This window comes from Conger conger, chromosome 13 (genome assembly GCF_963514075.1).
Source record: "Conger conger chromosome 13, fConCon1.1, whole genome shotgun sequence".
NCBI classification, from domain to species: Eukaryota; Metazoa; Chordata; class Actinopteri; order Anguilliformes; family Congridae; genus Conger; species Conger conger.
This window is the reverse complement of record NC_083772.1, coordinates 15,768,039-15,778,643: the sequence shown is the minus strand read 5'-3', so window position 1 is coordinate 15,778,643 and position 10,605 is coordinate 15,768,039. Positions and strand designations below refer to the sequence as shown.

The 10,605-nt window shown below is 41.6% G+C and overlaps 1 long non-coding RNA gene across 2 annotated transcripts; it reads left to right on the top strand.

Moving 5' to 3' along the window:
- The first annotated feature begins 3,533 nt into the window (after nucleotides 1–3,533).
- LOC133108541 (uncharacterized) lies at nucleotides 3,534–9,241 on the top strand. 2 transcript variants are annotated; one of them, XR_009704669.1, is made up of 4 exons: nucleotides 3,534–3,857; nucleotides 4,808–4,989; nucleotides 6,359–6,403; nucleotides 7,476–9,241. It is a non-coding gene; the product is annotated as an uncharacterized LOC133108541 (long non-coding RNA). The 2 variants fall into 2 exon arrangements; XR_009704668.1 differs by having other exon boundaries at nucleotides 3,535–3,857; nucleotides 4,811–4,989.
- The last annotated feature ends 1,364 nt before the right edge of the window (nucleotides 9,242–10,605 follow it).

Below are 10,605 nucleotides of genomic sequence, written 5' to 3'. Positions count from 1 at the left end.
GGTCAGGCCAGTCTGGTCAGTGACCCATTTCCCCAGTGTATACCTGCACCTTGCCGCTGTTGATGCAGGGCTATGCACAATTTGCATTACTGCTGCCAAGAGATAGGAGGGTTTCAGGGAGCTGGCATTGCAGAGTATCATCACTTACTAGTGGCCCCTTCTGGTCAACCCTGCTTCTACAGGTCCATCTTGAAGGGGCTGGCTGGATTCAATTCCACTTTAACACATTCCCTTGCTGTCTTCCCTCGAGGGACGTATTTACGGACTACATTTGTGACATGTAACAAGCCATCTTTACAGGTGCTCTGCAAGGCAGTATAGACGATGAGCGAATCAAAATGGAACTGAATGGCCCTTGCAACCTTTAGGAAGTGCTACCCTATAGTAACCTCAGCTCTGTGCCCATGTGTTTTCTTTTTGGATGAACTGTGGTGTAATAACAACAGCAGAAAAATCACATGCTTTGGAGGAGAGCATGCGCTTGTCTGCACTCTTACAAATCAGTGGCAGAGGTTGCAGTAATGTGCACCGATATAAATATATATTTTTTTACTATTTCAGTATTTATATATATATAGGCGGCATGGATGGTGCAGTGGGTAGCACTGCCGCCTCACAGCAAGGAGGTCCTGGGTTTGAATCCCCGTCGGCCGGGGCCTCTCTGTGTGGAGTTTGCATGTTCTCCCCGTGTCTGCGTGGGTTTCCTCCAGGTACTCCAGTTTCCTCCCACAGTCCAAAGACATGCACGTTAGGCTGATTGGAGAGTCTAAATTGCCCGTAGGTATGAGTGTGTGAGTGAATGCCCTGCGATGGACTGGCGACCTATCCAGGGTGTATTCCTGCCTTTCGCCCAATGTATGCTGGGATAGGCTCCAGCGACCCTGAATATATATATATATAAAGATATACACTCAACGAGCACTTTATTAGGAACATTTTTACTTCATTGCACCGACTTATTCATGTGATTATCTAATCAGCCAATTGTGTGGCAGCAGTGCACACAAAGCACACCTCGCAGGTAGCAAATCAGCCTAATTGCCAAATTAAATATTTACATTTACATTGACATTGTGCAGTGTAACATCACAGTTGCAAAAATCTGTTAAATCACTGTAGTTTACGTCCAGGCATGCTGGTTGATCGTTTGACATTTTTTTAATGCATCGGTTAAAATGGGGTTTGGGGTCACGCAATATTTGTCTGATATAATATAACACCTGGTCTATTTTACCATAGGTGGCTGGTCTAATGATTTTACTTTCATGCCAATGCAGGTCTCTATACAATTTGACATATTTTTATGGAACGGTAAACTTGGATTGTATATGCCAATGCATTTTGTATGGCGTGGGACAATCGTGGTGGTGAGATTAACGTGTCAATTTTTTGCTGAAATCATGGAATTTTTGCTTTCAATATCCGATGGATAAATAGCCTAATGATAATGTATTGCTTTATTTATTTTTATGCAGAAACCGCATAGTGGAAAGCGAAGTTTGCCGGTCAACGAATAAGCACAAATGAAGTTACAAGTCAGCTACAAATTTAAAACACAACTATAGTACTGTACATTCAATTCCATGCGGTGTTTCCATTCTTATCCCTGTGAGATGGCCGGAGATTGCTTGCTTGTACTTGTATGTAGATACAGCATAGTGGAAAGCTACATTCAGTTTGACGGATCTTCTGTGAACCTTAAGACATAAGGACATAACGTTACAATAAGCCATAAGTCAACCAACAGCTACAGAAATGTGTTGATAACTCTAATACTGTGGCATTCAATTCCCTATGGTGTTTGCATTTTAAACCAGTGCTTGCTCGAACTACTGAAGCTAGTCGATTGCTAGTTTAGAACCGCAATAATACGCCTGGTGATGAACTGATCTTAATAATGGTTATCAATTTTTTGTAACCGTTTACAAAGCAGTTTTGGTTAACTGGTTAAACGCTTAACCGTTCACACCCCTAATCTGGATTGGTATGTCATATCAGACTATAGTATGCTGCATAGAAAAGCGCATATTTCTACCAGACGTGTAGGAGCTGCTTAAATCCGTCCCACTAGAGCAGAATAAGTATTGGTTTTAATTTGCCAGTTGTGTTCAGTATTAGATTTAACAGAACCTTGTGGTTTTTCAGCTGTTGCCAGTTTTGTTAGGAGTTGTTGTTTTGATCAGTTCTGGCATCTGGCAATTAAAAGGGTGTGGTGTAGGTTTGTTCAGAGCAACACTGCCTTCTAATTTGCTAGGGGCCAGCAGATAATTTGTCTGTATGCATAGTCGAGATGATGGCAATTTAATCGGCATTACAGTGGATAGAAAAGTTTAAATGAAAAAGGTTATTCTTTGTACAGATTCGTGTTCTGCATTAATGCCATTGCAGTCATTTACATCATACAGTAGGCAGGATATAGTTAGAGATATATGAAACTACAGATTTTAAAATATGAATATTTTTATTACATGTGGATACAGCTCACAGAGGAATAAAGGGATATGAAATTGTGGATGCATTAGCAAAGCAGGCTCTGAAACATGAGCAGATCATGGATATTTCACTCAGTAAATCTGAAGCATTTTAGTCATTTAGTCATTTTAGTCATGAAGCAAAAGGAATAATAAAAAACATAATTCAAGAGTGGCAGCACTGTTGGGATACAGGAAACACAGGAAACACACCTTTATGCAGTACAGTGAGGACCTTGGGTGTCCCAGTCATTTACACCTGTAGCGTAGTGGTTAAGGTAAATGACTGGGACACCCAAGGTTGTGGGTTCTAATCCCGGTGTAGCCACAATAAGATCTGCACAGCCGTTGGGCCCTTGAGCAAGGCCCGTAACCCTGCATTGCTCCAGGGGAAGATTGTCTCCTGCTTAGTTGAATCAACTGTACGTTGCTCTGGATGAGCGTCTGCCAAATGCCAGTAATGTAAAGGACAGCAAAGAGGAGAACATCTTAACATGGTTGGCATTTATATAGCACCTTTATCCAAAGCGCTGTGTACACACACACACACACACACACGCTGCCATGCAAGGCACCAACCAGCTCATCAGGAGAATTTAGGGGTTAGGTGTCTTGCTCAGAGCCACTTCAACACACCTAGGGCGGGATCAAACCGGCAACCCTTCCACTGCCAGACAACTGCTCTTACCAGCTGAGCCAATGTCACCCATGACTGAGGATAGGACATACCAGACTTAATAAAACACTGCACTTAATAAACAAACATCCCTCAGGATTATGTGAGCATTATCAAATAGAGAAATCAGTGGAGCATGTAATTTTTTACTGCCAAAAGTACTCTTGAGAACAAGAAACATTAAAGAGGGAAATCAGGAAGCTTGGAGTCTAAAAAATTTTTATGAGTTAGGGAGTCTCTTCCATTATTTGAAAAAAAAAAACTAGGCTGATCAAAATAATTTAATCCAGGTAACTTTTCTTTATTTTCTTTATTTTGGTTTTACGGGGATAGATAACATGTCCACACTCCAATTTAGTAGGTGGCGGTAATTCACCTTAATGCTGGTTTACACCCACCATAATAGGGGAAAAGAAGAAGACTTGCGGGTTGCCAATGGCTGGCTCTGCCTCTGACGGCAGCCATTGCGATACTTGAAACAATCAACTATACACTTTATTTTTTCTTGTATAAGTAGCTGGATAGCGGTTCATCGCAATCGTCGACCACCGATTGTTAAACTGCATTTTCCTCACACACATCATTATCTCGTTCCCAATGTTCATCTGAGAGTAGCGCTGTTGTTCACAAGGCCTCGGATAGCCACAGACTAAATTAGCAAACAAGACAAACGCAACATTATACCAGACAGGAACGCGGATCCAAAGGCGGTAAGACAGACTCTCCCTCATACGTAGGTAGCTAATAAAAAGTGTATTTGGACGCTAACGTTCATAACATCGTTGCTGACCAGTTTCCTATTATCTAGTTTATTTTTTGACGAATCGTTCGTCACCGTGGTTCCTTAGATAGCTAGTTAGGCTAACGTAGTCAAACAGTTTGCCTGACAATAACGTAAGCTAACTACAGAGCTAACTACCGTTTACTAACTTAATCCAAATTACTAGATAATTGTAGGTTGTAAACAGTCTTGCCTAATTTAGCTAACGTTAGCCTAACGCAAATGCCTAAAGCTAGCCTATTGAAGCCTAGTGAAGTTTCGGATGTCCGCGTACTTCCTAGCTTTCAACTTTATTAGCTAGCTAGCAATTACGCATGGCTTAATGTTGACTGTGAAAAGGTCCTGATTAATCAACTAGTTAGCTAACGCCGGTAGGATGATAGCTGATGTGTAGCTAATTAGCTAATGCAAGATTGCGAAAACGCACTGTAGCTGGTTAATGTTATATGTTCTGTTGTCCTAGCAGAGATTATATCCTATATTATTTTACAGTATAGTCCACCGTAGCCAGTCAACTGATCAGTATTCTGCTGCAGAACTTTTCAACTCTTAAAACGATTTACCATGAGGGCAGAACTAGGTTTGAATGTATTCATGTATGTTTTACGGAAAATAAATGCATTTCAAATACACTTTAAAAGGCATGTCAAAATACGTAAAAATTGGCCGTTTCATATATTTAGAAATGCATTTCCAATGAATGTGAAATGTATGATAAATGCTTTTTCAATGTTCAATGCATTTATCAAACACATTTCTAAATAATTTTCCACGTGTATTTCAAAATGCAATGCAAATCCATGTAGAATGTTGCATTTTGAGTTGCATTTGGAATACTGTCTAGAAATGTGTTTGATAAAGTTTCCTCCCCTGTCCCAGCAGGGCTGTGGTACTGGACCACAGCACCGAGGGGCGCTCAGCCGTCCCATGATGGTGTGCGAGCTCTTCCTGCTGACCTCCATCTGGTTTCTCTTCGTCATCTTCTGGATGGAGACCATAAGCGTGTGGCTCTTCCTCTGCAATTTCTACCAGGACCGAGCTTTTTATCACTGGGGAGATGGGTGAGCAAGTGCACTGTTGCACACAGTACAGATATAGGGGCACTTAACTGGAAGAAAACAGAGGATTTCCACCAATCAGGAGTTTTGTTCATAACAGCGAATAGAATGTGATTTGTGGTCTGGTAATACCCACAGGTAGCCTTATGAAGGCCTAGCCAGAACATATACATCAATGTGGATGTTGTTAATGCTCTGTGATTGGTGGCCTGCCTCTTTGTTTCCTGCCGGTAAGGTAAAATGAAGAGTTTCACCTCTTCTTTATGGAGCCTGGTACCAGAAGGTGAGCGAAATGAGCCAGGACAGTGGTCAAGTTACCTAGTCTGACCCTGCTGAATGTACAGCATCCTGTGCTGTAGGTTTCACACCAAACTTAAAGCAGGGAATACACCAAGCCGAAAGCTAACAATGGTAAATGGTTGGCATTTATACAGCGCCTTTATCCAAAGCGCTATACAATTGATGCTTCACATTCACCCATTCATACACACACTCACACACCAACGGCGATTGGCTGCCATGCAAGGCGCCAACCAGCTCGTCAGGAGCATTTGGGGGTTAGGTGTCTTGCTCAGGGACACTTCGACACAGCCCGGGCAGGGGATCGAACCGGTAACCCTCTGACTGCCAGACGACTGCTCTTACTGCCTGAGCCATGTCACCTGAGAAGGGCCCCAGGGAGGTTCAGCGCTGGCCAGGAGTGACAAAGTGTTCATAGTGCCCTCACAGTTGCCTCCTCATTTGCATCTATTTGCATTCTTTGCCTCAAGGGAACACCAGCGGACATTTATAGCCACATGCATTGGTTTCGGAGTAAGTCCCACCCCTTTTTAATATCATTCTCTGGAAACAGAAGATGTACACTAAGTACAGCATAAGGGCTGTTGAAGTGGTCCATACAGCAGCACAACAGAGAAGGCTCTGCTCTGGTTTATCCTCATGAGTAAACCTGGACGCACACATGCAGGTTCTAATGGTGTCCTGTACTAGCAATGAATTCAGAATTCATAAAGTTTAATCCACAGTGCCTCATTTAAAATAATAACTTTATTTGTATAGCACTTCTCAAGCATACAGTTCAGTATGCTTTACAGCATTTGAATAAAATCTAGTCCCAGTACTTTAAATTGAATTAATTCTGTAAATTAATTAAATCTAAAAACTGTTCTTGTTTTGGAGATCACCGCATCACTTTTGTAGACTAGAAGTCACCCCTGATCCAAAAGGTGGTTGTGTTTTCAGGAGTATACGATCCCAAAGTGCAGGTTACCCTTCTGTGCCAGGACGCACAGAGGCTGTGTTTGCCCACTCCTTTTATGCTTGACCCAAAGTTAAGGGCCATGACCCCTGACCTTTGTGTTCCTGCCCACAGAGTCTTTGCGGATGATCCAGGTCACATGCTGTACATGCTGGGCAGGTGAGTGGGGCTTTTGCAGCATCTGTCTGGCATCACTGAATGACTGGACTGTGAAATGCTATAATAATATTATTAATAATATTATTATTATTAATAATGATAATACCTGAATAATAATAATGCATGCTACTTATTAGTACAAATTATTCTGCTTGTTATAACAATAATTCATATAATTACAATGCATGCATAATATCCATATCAGATTGCTGTCATCCAGTCAGTGGTTAAAGATCATAAGGTGAAACTGAAGTCTATGCATAAAATATAAATCAGCCAAAAATGAAATGAAAGTATGTTTGCAATTACAGAGTACCATCTCCTCAGTCAGATACGACACATTTTCGAGATTCTCCGAGATATAATAGACATAATTAATAAAAGACACAATTTTCTGGTGACCAATGCGCAGCCAGTTTACGTTTAAAAAAAACTGAACAGCAGCTTCCCTTTCCAAACATAGTGCCACAGTTACTCACAAACATTAACAGCGCTCAGAAATGCACATCTGAATCCAGAATGGTTTCTTCTATTGCCAAGACACACCTGTAATCTGGGACAAAGTGTTGACATTGTGGTCTGACATTGCAAGGTAAAGGACATTGGCTTGGGATAATTTTGCATACACTTTGATGTTTTTTGATATGCAAGCGCAGTGAATAGCTGGCTAAAATACTGTTCACAACAATTGATCCTTTGCCCCAGAATACTGGTGTGCATAGGCGGAAACTTCTGCTCGCACCGATATGGTTGATGAGTTCCGACAATAGAAGAAATAGTTAAATAATTAAAATGTGCATTTTTGAGCATTGTTTGTTTGCTTGTAACTGTGGCATTACATTTGGAAAGAGACATTGTTGTTGAGTTTTTGTATGTAAATTGCTGGTGCTTACCATAAGCATGTTGGGTCGAAAGAAAGTTGTGAAATCAAGAAAATTTGCCACGTCTCCGCAAAACTGTCTGGATGGATAGTACTTTTGGGTGAATTGGCCCTTTTAAAGCGGATGTGGAAGGTTTGGGACAGAAGTTGAAAGTATGAAAGTGTGTGTGCTGGTCTGCTCTACACCTGCAGAGTGGATGGGTCGGGGCAGATGCACACCTGATTCAGGAGGAGCAGAGAGGTGGGCAGTGGCCCTGGCCCTGCATCAGGTGCAGATGTGAGCATGGGAGCTCACTGCCGCACATGGACTCTCAGGTCATCCTCTGTGTGGGACAGCCTGGATGTACGGAACAGGACTGCAGGGCTGTGCACACTGCCTGCCCATACCTGCACAGCCCTACCCATGTTTGAACCAGCTCACTCCTCCTGTCCGACTGCCAGCTGAGTAATGCCTGCAAGAAAGCTATGCGTCAGGAGTGGCAAAGGAGGAATTAGACTTCGTATACTAGCATTAAAGAAGAAAGGGAAATGTTAATTTTGTGTGGATTTTGGAGTTCTTAATATCAGTTCTTATAATCAAGTACTGTTGTCAACAGAGCAGGGTGTTTTTCAGCAAAAAAAGCTGTTTTTTTTTAAACTGTCGTCAGTCATGCACTATTAGTTGGTCTTAAGTAGTATTGCTGCCTAAATATTGCATACATTTTTCTGTTGCTCAGCTTAGTTCAGCATGTGTGTGAGAGTGCATTACCCTGCTCTAACTGATGGGAAGGTATATAACCTAGCGTTTCTTAAACCTTTTCTGTCATACCAATGTGGAGTACCATTGTGAAAGATAACAATGCTGTACTAACTCTTAAGTTGGGTTCAAGCTTAATTAATCCTGAGCTTTGTTTTAGAAAATGAGCTGAGATCTGCAGGATGTAGTTTGCCCCCATGCCGCTGAAACCAGAATTGGGGAGAAACCGGTTTGATGCCTGACCACTTTGATGCTGCATTTTTCCTGGCTGGTTCCAGGTATTTCAGTGCACAGGCTGATTTAACTGGGCAAAAACACGCATTTACCTGGGCCTGGAAAAAACGAGACCGATTAGATTAATGAGGTTAATGTAGACCTGGAACAGCCAGCGCACCTTACTGCTTCCATTGGGGCTGTTCATGGAAGTTGTCAGTGAGAGTGTGAAAGTCTTAGCCCATCACTGGGAGGTTAGCTGCCACTTTGCAGTTTCTACGGTGGTTGACTAGCTTAGAAACTAGCACACAGTAGAAACTAGAAGTGATGCATGTCTTGTGCAAGTTTTCTTTTCCTGGTAGGTCTGTCTTGGTTTGTTACAGTGTATGGCCCATATTTTCTGATGTATACTGTGAGGAAAGAAGTAGGTTGTCTCTATATGAAAATATGCAGCAAATTTTAAAACTAAGCAGAAGAGTGGTTTGAAGATTTAATATTTTTCTTTCAGACTGAGATTTTGAAACATTTTCAGACTTATTTACCCCAAAGAATGAAAAAGTTGCCTAGACAGTGTAAATGTGCAAATAATTCAGTGCATGAATACATTTTTGTCAGTAGCACATATCCCTTTCTTTGATATTGCACAATGTTGGGGCTGTATGGTCATTGTGAAAATGATCTTGTAACTGTTGCGTCAGCTTTCTCCTTGCAGGCCGTTGGTTCTTTGCCCTGGTTCTGACTCACTTTCATTGTCCCTGTTCTCTATTTTGCACAGAATTTGTTCTTTGTGATTGAAAGTCTTAATTTATTTTGTTATTTTGTAGGAAAACTATTAAAGTAGATCAGCAATCTGTGCACAAGTACATACTTGGCACAATAAAGTTACTAAAAACACATTCATACTAAATAAAATTAAAGGCTAAATATCTGTGATCAGATCTTTTCAGATTTTCTTGCTACATAGTCTTGTTATTGTAACCGAATCAAAATAAAAGTTGATTTTCATTAAGGGGGAGTGTGACTCTTTATTGTGATTGGTACGCATTATTCCCAAATAGAACCAGTGGAACCAGATTTGAACTGACTGATGTGGTACCTGCCTCCATTCAGGAAATGGATGTAATCTCGCTAATCAGGAAATACTGCACTTCAGTTAATGTTCACGTCATCAATCAGAATGGGGACAAAATGTGATCTAAGTGACTTTGACTGTGGAATGATGATTTCCTGAGATTTTCTGCAGAGAATGGTGCAAAAAAACATCCAGTGAGCAGCTGTTCTGCGGCCAGAAACGCCTTGTTAATGAGAGGTCCAAGGAAAATGGCCAGACTGGTCAAAGCTGACAGGTGACAGTAATGCAAATAACCACACATTACAACATTGGTATGCAGAAGAGCATATCTGAACCCACAATGCATGCAAGAACTGCTTTTGCATGTGCATCGTTTTTTGTAACCCAACAGCATATGTTGATCGCTGAAGACTTGCGTGTGAATCAAAAAGCAATTTGCATATTTTGCCAAAAGCAACATTAAGTGAGACCAATCTTGACAGGCATTATGAAAGCTATAGGCTCCCACCTAGTCGTGAGTTACGTAAGGAGTTGTGACAACATTAACTATTTAATATGGTTATGCAGTCGAACAAGGTGTTAAGCCTATTTCATAATTTTGAAAAACAAATGGTCCTATTGCTCTGGTCCTGAGCAGCACACAATGGCTTTGCTCAAATGCTACCTGCAAGGAAGCACAATCAGATGACGGCCACCTGTCTCTGTGTTGAGCTATGGTTTGCTTTTGTTACTATAACTTGGAAGTCTTGCTGTTTTGTTGTTTTGTTTTGCTGTTGCTGTGGCTTCACTGCCTTGTCTGATACACAGATTTTTTTTGATGCATTGTATCATTGTTTAACCTGTTATACTGTGTAATGACTTTGCTGAGGGGAAGGTGTAGTCAAACCTGTTGCTTTTAACCCTGAGGTGTTTCCTGTGTGTGCGTTTACTGGCGCTACGGCACAGAGAAGAAACCCCTGATTATGGTTTGGGTGGTGGTCTTGATGAAATGGCCACATGAAATCTGGGTTTGGCAGAGAGTGTTGCAGAGAGAGGTGAAAGGAGCAGCAGTCACACAGCTGCTGAGTGGGAGGCTTCCAGGTGGATGTTGGAGTCTCCAAGGAGGATCAGCGGGGTGCTGTCCTGTGGGAAAGAGCTGAGTGGGGTGTCATGCTCATCCTGGATGGCCAAAAACAACAGCAGTGCAGTGGGGTGCAAAAATGTTGAACATGAGACCTTTCTGCAAATTTTAAAGCAGGATTGCTTTATTTTCGTCTCATTCATTTTTATTCCTCAACGTTTCAAATTGCCTTTTTCCACAG